At 42.6% G+C, this 9,707-nt stretch overlaps 25 non-coding genes across 25 annotated transcripts; all 25 read right to left on the bottom strand.

Annotated features, from left to right (window-relative positions):
• Positions 1-347: 347 nt before the first annotated feature.
• LOC145869069 (5S ribosomal RNA) lies at positions 348-466 on the bottom strand. The gene has a single exon (XR_014385064.1). It is a non-coding gene; the product is annotated as a 5S ribosomal RNA (ribosomal RNA).
• Positions 467-605: 139 nt separating this feature from the next.
• On the bottom strand, positions 606-724 carry LOC145868000 (5S ribosomal RNA). Its single transcript, XR_014383993.1, has one exon. It is a non-coding gene; the product is annotated as a 5S ribosomal RNA (ribosomal RNA).
• A 139-nt stretch (positions 725-863) lies between these two features.
• Positions 864-982, bottom strand: LOC145869068 (5S ribosomal RNA). Its single transcript, XR_014385063.1, has one exon. It is a non-coding gene; the product is annotated as a 5S ribosomal RNA (ribosomal RNA).
• Positions 983-1,121: 139 nt separating this feature from the next.
• LOC145875135 (5S ribosomal RNA) lies at positions 1,122-1,240 on the bottom strand. The gene has a single exon (XR_014390769.1). It is a non-coding gene; the product is annotated as a 5S ribosomal RNA (ribosomal RNA).
• A 409-nt stretch (positions 1,241-1,649) lies between these two features.
• LOC145868630 (5S ribosomal RNA) lies at positions 1,650-1,768 on the bottom strand. Its single transcript, XR_014384626.1, has one exon. It is a non-coding gene; the product is annotated as a 5S ribosomal RNA (ribosomal RNA).
• A 409-nt stretch (positions 1,769-2,177) lies between these two features.
• On the bottom strand, positions 2,178-2,296 carry LOC145870243 (5S ribosomal RNA). Its single transcript, XR_014386239.1, has one exon. It is a non-coding gene; the product is annotated as a 5S ribosomal RNA (ribosomal RNA).
• Positions 2,297-2,435: 139 nt separating this feature from the next.
• Positions 2,436-2,554, bottom strand: LOC145868524 (5S ribosomal RNA). The gene has a single exon (XR_014384520.1). It is a non-coding gene; the product is annotated as a 5S ribosomal RNA (ribosomal RNA).
• A 139-nt stretch (positions 2,555-2,693) lies between these two features.
• LOC145869844 (5S ribosomal RNA) lies at positions 2,694-2,812 on the bottom strand. The gene has a single exon (XR_014385840.1). It is a non-coding gene; the product is annotated as a 5S ribosomal RNA (ribosomal RNA).
• A 139-nt stretch (positions 2,813-2,951) lies between these two features.
• Positions 2,952-3,070, bottom strand: LOC145869067 (5S ribosomal RNA). Its single transcript, XR_014385062.1, has one exon. It is a non-coding gene; the product is annotated as a 5S ribosomal RNA (ribosomal RNA).
• Positions 3,071-3,209: 139 nt separating this feature from the next.
• On the bottom strand, positions 3,210-3,328 carry LOC145872802 (5S ribosomal RNA). The gene has a single exon (XR_014388433.1). It is a non-coding gene; the product is annotated as a 5S ribosomal RNA (ribosomal RNA).
• Positions 3,329-3,737: 409 nt separating this feature from the next.
• On the bottom strand, positions 3,738-3,856 carry LOC145869066 (5S ribosomal RNA). Its single transcript, XR_014385061.1, has one exon. It is a non-coding gene; the product is annotated as a 5S ribosomal RNA (ribosomal RNA).
• Positions 3,857-3,995: 139 nt separating this feature from the next.
• Positions 3,996-4,114, bottom strand: LOC145875339 (5S ribosomal RNA). The gene has a single exon (XR_014390975.1). It is a non-coding gene; the product is annotated as a 5S ribosomal RNA (ribosomal RNA).
• A 409-nt stretch (positions 4,115-4,523) lies between these two features.
• Positions 4,524-4,642, bottom strand: LOC145870581 (5S ribosomal RNA). Its single transcript, XR_014386578.1, has one exon. It is a non-coding gene; the product is annotated as a 5S ribosomal RNA (ribosomal RNA).
• Positions 4,643-5,051: 409 nt separating this feature from the next.
• Positions 5,052-5,170, bottom strand: LOC145869064 (5S ribosomal RNA). Its single transcript, XR_014385059.1, has one exon. It is a non-coding gene; the product is annotated as a 5S ribosomal RNA (ribosomal RNA).
• Positions 5,171-5,309: 139 nt separating this feature from the next.
• LOC145867999 (5S ribosomal RNA) lies at positions 5,310-5,428 on the bottom strand. Its single transcript, XR_014383992.1, has one exon. It is a non-coding gene; the product is annotated as a 5S ribosomal RNA (ribosomal RNA).
• Positions 5,429-5,567: 139 nt separating this feature from the next.
• Positions 5,568-5,686, bottom strand: LOC145875134 (5S ribosomal RNA). Its single transcript, XR_014390768.1, has one exon. It is a non-coding gene; the product is annotated as a 5S ribosomal RNA (ribosomal RNA).
• Positions 5,687-6,095: 409 nt separating this feature from the next.
• LOC145875508 (5S ribosomal RNA) lies at positions 6,096-6,214 on the bottom strand. The gene has a single exon (XR_014391144.1). It is a non-coding gene; the product is annotated as a 5S ribosomal RNA (ribosomal RNA).
• A 409-nt stretch (positions 6,215-6,623) lies between these two features.
• Positions 6,624-6,742, bottom strand: LOC145867378 (5S ribosomal RNA). The gene has a single exon (XR_014383371.1). It is a non-coding gene; the product is annotated as a 5S ribosomal RNA (ribosomal RNA).
• Positions 6,743-6,881: 139 nt separating this feature from the next.
• Positions 6,882-7,000, bottom strand: LOC145868611 (5S ribosomal RNA). Its single transcript, XR_014384607.1, has one exon. It is a non-coding gene; the product is annotated as a 5S ribosomal RNA (ribosomal RNA).
• A 409-nt stretch (positions 7,001-7,409) lies between these two features.
• Positions 7,410-7,528, bottom strand: LOC145868360 (5S ribosomal RNA). Its single transcript, XR_014384356.1, has one exon. It is a non-coding gene; the product is annotated as a 5S ribosomal RNA (ribosomal RNA).
• A 409-nt stretch (positions 7,529-7,937) lies between these two features.
• Positions 7,938-8,056, bottom strand: LOC145875133 (5S ribosomal RNA). The gene has a single exon (XR_014390767.1). It is a non-coding gene; the product is annotated as a 5S ribosomal RNA (ribosomal RNA).
• Positions 8,057-8,465: 409 nt separating this feature from the next.
• Positions 8,466-8,584, bottom strand: LOC145875506 (5S ribosomal RNA). Its single transcript, XR_014391142.1, has one exon. It is a non-coding gene; the product is annotated as a 5S ribosomal RNA (ribosomal RNA).
• Positions 8,585-8,993: 409 nt separating this feature from the next.
• On the bottom strand, positions 8,994-9,112 carry LOC145870242 (5S ribosomal RNA). The gene has a single exon (XR_014386238.1). It is a non-coding gene; the product is annotated as a 5S ribosomal RNA (ribosomal RNA).
• A 139-nt stretch (positions 9,113-9,251) lies between these two features.
• LOC145867377 (5S ribosomal RNA) lies at positions 9,252-9,370 on the bottom strand. The gene has a single exon (XR_014383370.1). It is a non-coding gene; the product is annotated as a 5S ribosomal RNA (ribosomal RNA).
• Positions 9,371-9,509: 139 nt separating this feature from the next.
• Positions 9,510-9,628, bottom strand: LOC145870241 (5S ribosomal RNA). The gene has a single exon (XR_014386237.1). It is a non-coding gene; the product is annotated as a 5S ribosomal RNA (ribosomal RNA).
• Positions 9,629-9,707: the final 79 nt, after the last annotated feature.

Genomic DNA, 9,707 nt, shown 5'->3' with positions numbered 1-9,707 from the left:
TTTCACCAATTAGATAAGCAGCTTGAACTTTGTGTCACTGAAAAAGTAGAAGAAATTACAAACACTGTTCCCATCACTTTTTAGCACAGGTAGTTGGATAAAATACCAACTTTATTTCCTTTCATCATTTGAACAGGGCAAAGGAGCACAAAGCACACACAAGCTGCATTCAGCAACAATATTCTTGTTTGTCTTATAAATACAAGGCAGATGCTAATTGAAAACACAAGGAAATTTAATCCTATTAAAAAGGCAGGAAGCTGCATTTAGTCAATTCATCATTAAATGCTTACTACAAGGCAGTGTTGCTGATGAAATAGTGCAAGAGCACACCCTCGTGGACAAAATGCTTACAGCACCTGGTATTCCCAGGCGGTCTCCCATCCAAGTACTAACCAGGCACGACCCTGCTTAGCTTCCGAGATCAGACGAGATCGGGCGTACCCAGGCTGGTATGGCCGTAAGCGAGAAACAATCTCTTGCTACAACATATATAGTCAAAGTGAGTCTGATAAAACAGACATTTAGTCAATTCATCATTAAATGCTTACTACAAGGCAGTGTTGCTGATGAAATAGTGCAAGAGCACACCCTCGTGGACAAAATGCTTACAGCACCTGGTATTCCCAGGCGGTCTCCCATCCAAGTACTAACCAGGCCCGACCCTGCTTAGCTTCCGAGATCAGACGAGATCGGGCGTACCCAGGCAGATATGGCCGTAAGCGAGAAACAATCTCTTGCTACAACATATATAGTCAAAGTGAGTCAGATAAAACAGACATTTAGTCAATTCATCATTAAATGCTTACTACAAGGCAGTGTTGCTGATGAAATAGTGCAAGAGCACACCCTCGTGGACAAAATGCTTACAGCACCTGGTATTCCCAGGCGGTCTCCCATCCAAGTACTAACCAGGCACGACCCTGCTTAGCTTCCGAGATCAGACGAGATCGGGCGTACCCAGGCTGGTATGGCCGTAAGCGAGAAACAATCTCTTGCTACAACATATATAGTCAAAGTGAGTCTGATAAAACAGACATTTAGTCAATTCATCATTAAATGCTTACTACAAGGCAGTGTTGCTGATGAAATAGTGCAAGAGCACACCCTCGTGGACAAAATGCTTACAGCACCTGGTATTCCCAGGCGGTCTCCCATCCAAGTACTAACCAGGCCCGACCCTGCTTAGCTTCCGAGATCAGACGAGATCGGGCGAACCCAGGCTGGTATGGCCGTAAGCGAGACACAATCTCTTGCTACAACATATATATTCAAAGTGAGTGTGATAAACAGACATTGCATTTTCACCAATTAGATAAGCAGCTTGAACTTTGTGTCACTGAAAAAGTAGAAGAAATTACAAACACTGTTCCCATCACTTTTTAGCACAGGTAGTTGGATAAAATACCAACTTTATTTCCTTTCATCATTTGAACAGGGCAAAGGAGCACAAAGCACACACAAGCTGCATTCAGCAACAATATTCTTGTTTGTCTTATAAATACAAGGCAGATGCTAATTGAAAACACAAGGAAATTTGATCCTATTAAAAAGGCAGGAAGCTGCATTTAGTCAATTCATCATTAAATGCTTACTACAAGGCAGTGTTGCTGATGAAATAGTGCAAGAGCACACCCTCGTGGACAAAATGCTTACAGCACCTGGTATTCCCAGGCGGTCTCCCATCCAAGTACTAAACAGGCCCGACCCTGCTTAGCTTCCGAGATCAGACGAGATCAGGCGTACCCAGGCTGGTATGGCCGTAAGCGAGAAACAATCTCTTGCTACAACATATATATTCAAAGTGAGTGTGATAAACAGACATTGCATTTTCACCAATTAGATAAGCAGCTTGAACTTTGTGTCACTGAAAAAGTAGAAGAAATTACAAACACTGTTCCCATCACTTTTTAGCACAGGTAGTTGGATAAAATACCAACTTTATTTCCTTTCATCATTTGAACAGGGCAAAGGAGCACAAAGCACACACAAGCTGCATTCAGCAACAATATTCTTGTTTGTCTTATAAATACAAGGCAGATGCTAATTGAAAACACAAGGAAATTTAATCCTATTAAAAAGGCAGGAAGCTGCATTTAGTCAATTCATCATTAAATGCTTACTACAAGGCAGTGTTGCTGATGAAATAGTGCAAGAGCACACCCTCGTGGACAAAATGCTTACAGCACCTGGTATTCCCAGGCGGTCTCCCATCCAAGTACTAACCAGGCACGACCCTGCTTAGCTTCCGAGATCAGACGAGATCGGGCTTACCCAGGCTGGTATGGCCGTAAGCGAGAAACAATCTCTTGCTACAACATATATAGTCAAAGTGAGTCTGATAAAACAGACATTTAGTCAATTCATCATTAAATGCTTACTACAAGGCAGTGTTGCTGATGAAATAGTGCAAGAGCACACCCTCGTGGACAAAATGCTTACAGCACCTGGTATTCCCAGGCGGTCTCCCATCCAAGTACTAACCAGGCACGACCCTGCTTAGCTTCCGAGATCAGACGAGATCGGGCGTACCCAGGCTGATATGGCCGTAAGCGAGAAACAATCTCTTGCTACAACATATATAGTCAAAGTGAGTCTGATAAAACAGATATTTAGTCAATTCATCATTAAATGCTTACTACAAGGCAGTGTTGCTGATGAAATAGTGCAAGAGCACACCCTCGTGGACAAAATGCTTACAGCACCTGGTATTCCCAGGCGGTCTCCCATCCAAGTACTAACCAGGTACGACCCTGCTTAGCTTCCGAGATCAGACGAGATCGGGCGTACCCAGGCTGGTATGGCCGTAAGCGAGAAACAATCTCTTGCTACAACATATATAGTCAAAGTGAGTCAGATAAAACAGACATTTAGTCAATTCATCATTAAATGCTTACTACAAGGCAGTGTTGCTGATGAAATAGTGCAAGAGCACACCCTCGTGGACAAAATGCTTACAGCACCTGGTATTCCCAGGCGGTCTCCCATCCAAGTACTAACCAGGCACGACCCTGCTTAGCTTCCGAGATCAGACGAGATCGGGCGTACCCAGGCTGGTATGGCCGTAAGCGAGAAACAATCTCTTGCTACAACATATATAGTCAAAGTGAGTCTGATAAAACAGACATTTAGTCAATTCATCATTAAATGCTTACTACAAGGCAGTGTTGCTGATGAAATAGTGCAAGAGCACACCCTCGTGGACAAAATGCTTACAGCACCTGGTATTCCCAGGCGGTCTCCCATCCAAGTACTAACCAGGCCCGACCCTGCTTAGCTTCCGAGATCAGACGAGATCGGGCGTACCCAGGCTGGTATGGCCGTAAGCGAGAAACAATCTCTTGCTACAACATATATATTCAAAGTGAGTGTGATAAACAGACATTGCATTTTCACCAATTAGATAAGCAGCTTGAACTTTGTGTCACTGAAAAAGTAGAAGAAATTACAAACACTGTTCCCATCACTTTTTAGCACAGGTAGTTGGATAAAATACCAACTTTATTTCCTTTCATCATTTGAACAGGGCAAAGGAGCACAAAGCACACACAAGCTGCATTCAGCAACAATATTCTTGTTTGTCTTATAAATACAAGGCAGATGCTAATTGAAAACACAAGGAAATTTGATCCTATTAAAAAGGCAGGAAGCTGCATTTAGTCAATTCATCATTAAATGCTTACTACAAGGCAGTGTTGCTGATGAAATAGTGCAAGAGCACACCCTCGTGGACAAAATGCTTACAGCACCTGGTATTCCCAGGCGGTCTCCCATCCAAGTACTAACCAGGCACGACCCTGCTTAGCTTCCGAGATCAGACGAGATCGGGCGTACCCAGGCTGGTATGGCCGTAAGCGAGAAACAATCTCTTGCTACAACATATATAGTCAAAGTGAGTCTGATAAAACAGACATTTAGTCAATTCATCATTAAATGCTTACTACAAGGCAGTGTTGCTGATGAAATAGTGCAAGAGCACACCCTCGTGGACAAAATGCTTACAGCACCTGGTATTCCCAGGCGGTCTCCCATCCAAGTACTAACCAGGCCCGACCCTGCTTAGCTTCCGAGATCAGACGAGATCGGGCATACCCAGGCTGGTATGGCCGTAAGCGAGAAACAATCTCTTGCTACAACATATATATTCAAAGTGAGTGTGATAAACAGACATTGCATTTTCACCAATTAGATAAGCAGCTTGAACTTTGTGTCACTGAAAAAGTAGAAGAAATTACAAACACTGTTCCCATCACTTTTTAGCACAGGTAGTTGGATAAAATACCAACTTTATTTCCTTTCATCATTTGAACAGGGCAAAGGAGCACAAAGCACACACAAGCTGCATTCAGCAACAATATTCTTGTTTGTCTTATAAATACAAGGCAGATGCTAATTGAAAACACAAGGAAATTTGATCCTATTAAAAAGGCAGGAAGCTGCATTTAGTCAATTCATCATTAAATGCTTACTACAAGGCAGTGTTGCTGATGAAATAGTGCAAGAGCACACCCTCGTGGACAAAATGCTTACAGCACCTGGTATTCCCAGGCGGTCTCCCATCCAAGTACTAACCAGGCACGACCCTGCTTAGCTTCCGAGATCAGACAAGATCGGGCATACCCAGGCTGGTATGGCCGTAAGCGAGAAACAATCTCTTGCTACAACATATATATTCAAAGTGAGTGTGATATACAGACATTGCATTTTCACCAATTAGATAAGCAGCTTGAACTTTGTGTCACTGAAAAAGTAGAAGAAATTACAAACACTGTTCCCATCACTTTTTAGCACAGGTAGTTGGATAAAATACCAACTTTATTTCCTTTCATCATTTGAACAGGGCAAAGGAGCACAAAGCACACACAAGCTGCATTCAGCAACAATATTCTTGTTTGTCTTATAAATACAAGGCAGATGCTAATTGAAAACACAAGGAAATTTAATCCTATTAAAAAGGCAGGAAGCTGCATTTAGTCAATTCATCATTAAATGCTTACTACAAGGCAGTGTTGCTGATGAAATAGTGCAAGAGCACACCCTCGTGGACAAAATGCTTACAGCACCTGGTATTCCCAGGCGGTCTCCCATCCAAGTACTAACCAGGCACGACCCTGCTTAGCTTCCGAGATCAGACGAGATCGGGCGTACCCAGGCTGGTATGGCCGTAAGCGAGAAACAATCTCTTGCTACAACATATATAGTCAAAGTGAGTCTGATAAAACAGACATTTAGTCAATTCATCATTAAATGCTTACTACAAGGCAGTGTTGCTGATGAAATAGTGCAAGAGCACACCCTCGTGGACAAAATGCTTACAGCACCTGGTATTCCCAGGCGGTCTCCCATCCAAGTACTAACCAGGCCCGACCCTGCTTAGCTTCCGAGATCAGACGAGATCGGGCGTACCCAGGCAGATATGGCCGTAAGCGAGAAACAATCTCTTGCTACAACATATATAGTCAAAGTGAGTCTGATAAAACAGACATTTAGTCAATTCATCATTAAATGCTTACTACAAGGCAGTGTTGCTGATGAAATAGTGCAAGAGCACACCCTCGTGGACAAAATGCTTACAGCACCTGGTATTCCCAGGCGGTCTCCCATCCAAGTACTAACCAGGCCCGACCCTGCTTAGCTTCCGAGATCAGACGAGATCGGGCGAACCCAGGCTGGTATGGCCGTAAGCGAGACACAATCTCTTGCTACAACATATATATTCAAAGTGAGTGTGATAAACAGACATTGCATTTTCACCAATTAGATAAGCAGCTTGAACTTTGTGTCACTGAAAAAGTAGAAGAAATTACAAACACTGTTCCCATCACTTTTTAGCACAGGTAGTTGGATAAAATACCAACTTTATTTCCTTTCATCATTTGAACAGGGCAAAGGAGCACAAAGCACACACAAGCTGCATTCAGCAACAATATTCTTGTTTGTCTTATAAATACAAGGCAGATGCTAATTGAAAACACAAGGAAATTTGATCCTATTAAAAAGGCAGGAAGCTGCATTTAGTCAATTCATCATTAAATGCTTACTACAAGGCAGTGTTGCTGATGAAATAGTGCAAGAGCACACCCTCGTGGACAAAATGCTTACAGCACCTGGTATTCCCAGGCGGTCTCCCATCCAAGTACTAAACAGGCCCGACCCTGCTTAGCTTCCGAGATCAGACGAGATCGGGCGTACCCAGGCTGGTATGGCCGTAAGCGAGAAACAATCTCTTGCTACAACATATATATTCAAAGTGAGTGTGATAAACAGACATTGCATTTTCACCAATTAGATAAGCAGCTTGAACTTTGTGTCACTGAAAAAGTAGAAGAAATTACAAACACTGTTCCCATCACTTTTTAGCACAGGTAGTTGGATAAAATACCAACTTTATTTCCTTTCATCATTTGAACAGGGCAAAGGAGCACAAAGCACACACAAGCTGTATTCAGCAACAATATTCTTGTTTGTCTTATAAATACAAGGCAGATGCTAATTGAAAACACAAGGAAATTTGATCCTATTAAAAAGGCAGGAAGCTGCATTTAGTCAATTCATCATTAAATGCTTACTACAAGGCAGTGTTGCTGATGAAATAGTGCAAGAGCACACCCTCGTGGACAAAATGCTTACAGCACCTGGTATTCCCAGGCGGTCTCCCATCCAAGTACTAACCAGGCCCGACCCTGCTTAGCTTCCGAGATCAGACGAGATCGGGCGTACCCAGGCTGATATGGCCGTAAGCGAGAAACAATCTCTTGCTACAACATATATAGTCAAAGTGAGTCTGATAAAACAGACATTTAGTCAATTCATCATTAAATGCTTACTACAAGGCAGTGTTGCTGATGAAATAGTGCAAGAGCACACCCTCGTGGACAAAATGCTTACAGCACCTGGTATTCCCAGGCGGTCTCCCATCCAAGTACTAACCAGGCCCGACCCTGCTTAGCTTCCGAGATCAGACGAGATCGGGCGAACCCAGGCTGGTATGGCCGTAATCGAGACACAATCTCTTGCTACAACATATATATTCAAAGTGAGTGTGATAAACAGACATTGCATTTTCACCAATTAGATAAGCAGCTTGAACTTTGTGTCACTGAAAAAGTAGAAGAAATTACAAACACTGTTCCCATCACTTTTTAGCACAGGTAGTTGGATAAAATACCAACTTTATTTCCTTTCATCATTTGAACAGGGCAAAGGAGCACAAAGCACACACAAGCTGCATTCAGCAACAATATTCTTGTTTGTCTTATAAATACAAGGCAGATGCTAATTGAAAACACAAGGAAATTTGATCCTATTAAAAAGGCAGGAAGCTGCATTTAGTCAATTCATCATTAAATGCTTACTACAAGGCAGTGTTGCTGATGAAATAGTGCAAGAGCACACCCTCGTGGACAAAATGCTTACAGCACCTGGTATTCCCAGGCGGTCTCCCAGCCAAGTACTAAACAGGCCCGACCCTGCTTAGCTTCCGAGATCAGACGAGATCGGGCGTACCCAGGCTGGTATGGCCGTAAGCGAGAAACAATCTCTTGCTACAACATATATATTCAAAGTGAGTGTGATAAACAGACATTGCATTTTCACCAATTAGATAAGCAGCTTGAACTTTGTGTCACTGAAAAAGTAGAAGAAATTACAAACACTGTTCCCATCACTTTTTAGCACAGGTAGTTGGATAAAATACCAACTTTATTTCCTTTCATCATTTGAACAGGGCAAAGGAGCACAAAGCACACACAAGCTGCATTCAGCAACAATATTCTTGTTTGTCTTATAAATACAAGGCAGATGCTAATTGAAAACACAAGGAAATTTGATCCTATTAAAAAGGCAGGAAGCTGCATTTAGTCAATTCATCATTAAATGCTTACTACAAGGCAGTGTTGCTGATGAAATAGTGCAAGAGCACACCCTCGTGGACAAAATGCTTACAGCACCTGGTATTCCCAGGCGGTCTCCCATCCAAGTACTAACCAGGCCCGACCCTGCTTAGCTTCCGAGATCAGACGAGATCGGGCGAACCCAGGCTGGTATGGCCGTAAGCGAGACACAATCTCTTGCTACAACATATATATTCAAAGTGAGTGTGATAAACAGACATTGCATTTTCACCAATTAGATAAGCAGCTTGAACTTTGTGTCACTGAAAAAGTAGAAGAAATTACAAACACTGTTCCCATCACTTTTTAGCACAGGTAGTTGGATAAAATACCAACTTTATTTCCTTTCATCATTTGAACAGGGCAAAGGAGCACAAAGCACACACAAGCTGCATTCAGCAACAATATTCTTGTTTGTCTTATAAATACAAGGCAGATGCTAATTGAAAACACAAGGAAATTTGATCCTATTAAAAAGGCAGGAAGCTGCATTTAGTCAATTCATCATTAAATGCTTACTACAAGGCAGTGTTGCTGATGAAATAGTGCAAGAGCACACCCTCGTGGACAAAATGCTTACAGCACCTGGTATTCCCAGGCGGTCTCCCATCCAAGTACTAAACAGGCCCGACCCTGCTTAGCTTCCGAGATCAGACGAGATCGGGCGTACCCAGGCTGGTATGGCCGTAAGCGAGAAACAATCTCTTGCTACAACATATATATTCAAAGTGAGTGTGATAAACAGACATTGCATTTTCACCAATTAGATAAGCAGCTTGAACTTTGTGTCACTGAAAAAGTAGAAGAAATTACAAACACTGTTCCCATCACTTTTTAGCACAGGTAGTTGGATAAAATACCAACTTTATTTCCTTTCATCATTTGAACAGGGCAAAGGAGCACAAAGCACACACAAGCTGCATTCAGCAACAATATTCTTGTTTGTCTTATAAATACAAGGCAGATGCTAATTGAAAACACAAGGAAATTTGATCCTATTAAAAAGGCAGGAAGCTGCATTTAGTCAATTCATCATTAAATGCTTACTACAAGGCAGTGTTGCTGATGAAATAGTGCAAGAGCACACCCTCGTGGACAAAATGCTTACAGCACCTGGTATTCCCAGGCGGTCTCCCATCCAAGTACTAACCAGGCACGACCCTGCTTAGCTTCCGAGATCAGACGAGATCGGGCTTACCCAGGCTGGTATGGCCGTAAGCGAGAAACAATCTCTTGCTACAACATATATAGTCAAAGTGAGTCTGATAAAACAGACATTTAGTCAATTCATCATTAAATGCTTACTACAAGGCAGTGTTGCTGATGAAATAGTGCAAGAGCACACCCTCGTGGACAAAATGCTTACAGCACCTGGTATTCCCAGGCGGTCTCCCATCCAAGTACTAACCAGGCCCGACCCTGCTTAGCTTCCGAGATCAGACGAGATCGGGCGTACCCAGGCTGATATGGCCGTAAGCGAGAAACAATCTCTTGCTACAACATATATAGTCAAAGTGAGTCTGATAAAACAGACATTTAGTCAATTCATCATTAAATGCTTACTACAAGGCAGTGTTGCTGATGAAATAGTGCAAGAGCACACCCTCGTGGACAAAATGCTTACAGCACCTGGTATTCCCAGGCGGTCTCCCATCCAAGTACTAACCAGGCACGACCCTGCTTAGCTTCCGAGATCAGACGAGATCGGGCTTACCCAGGCTGGTATGGCCGTAAGCGAGAAACAATCTCTTGCTACAACATATATAGTCAAAGTGAGTCTGATAAAACAGACATTTAGTCAATTCATCATTAAAT

Source organism: Salmo salar, unplaced genomic scaffold (genome assembly GCF_965601325.2).
Source record: "Salmo salar unplaced genomic scaffold, fSalSal1 ptg000293l, whole genome shotgun sequence".
NCBI classification, from domain to species: Eukaryota; Metazoa; Chordata; class Actinopteri; order Salmoniformes; family Salmonidae; genus Salmo; species Salmo salar.
This window is presented reverse-complemented; position numbering and strand designations above follow the sequence as displayed.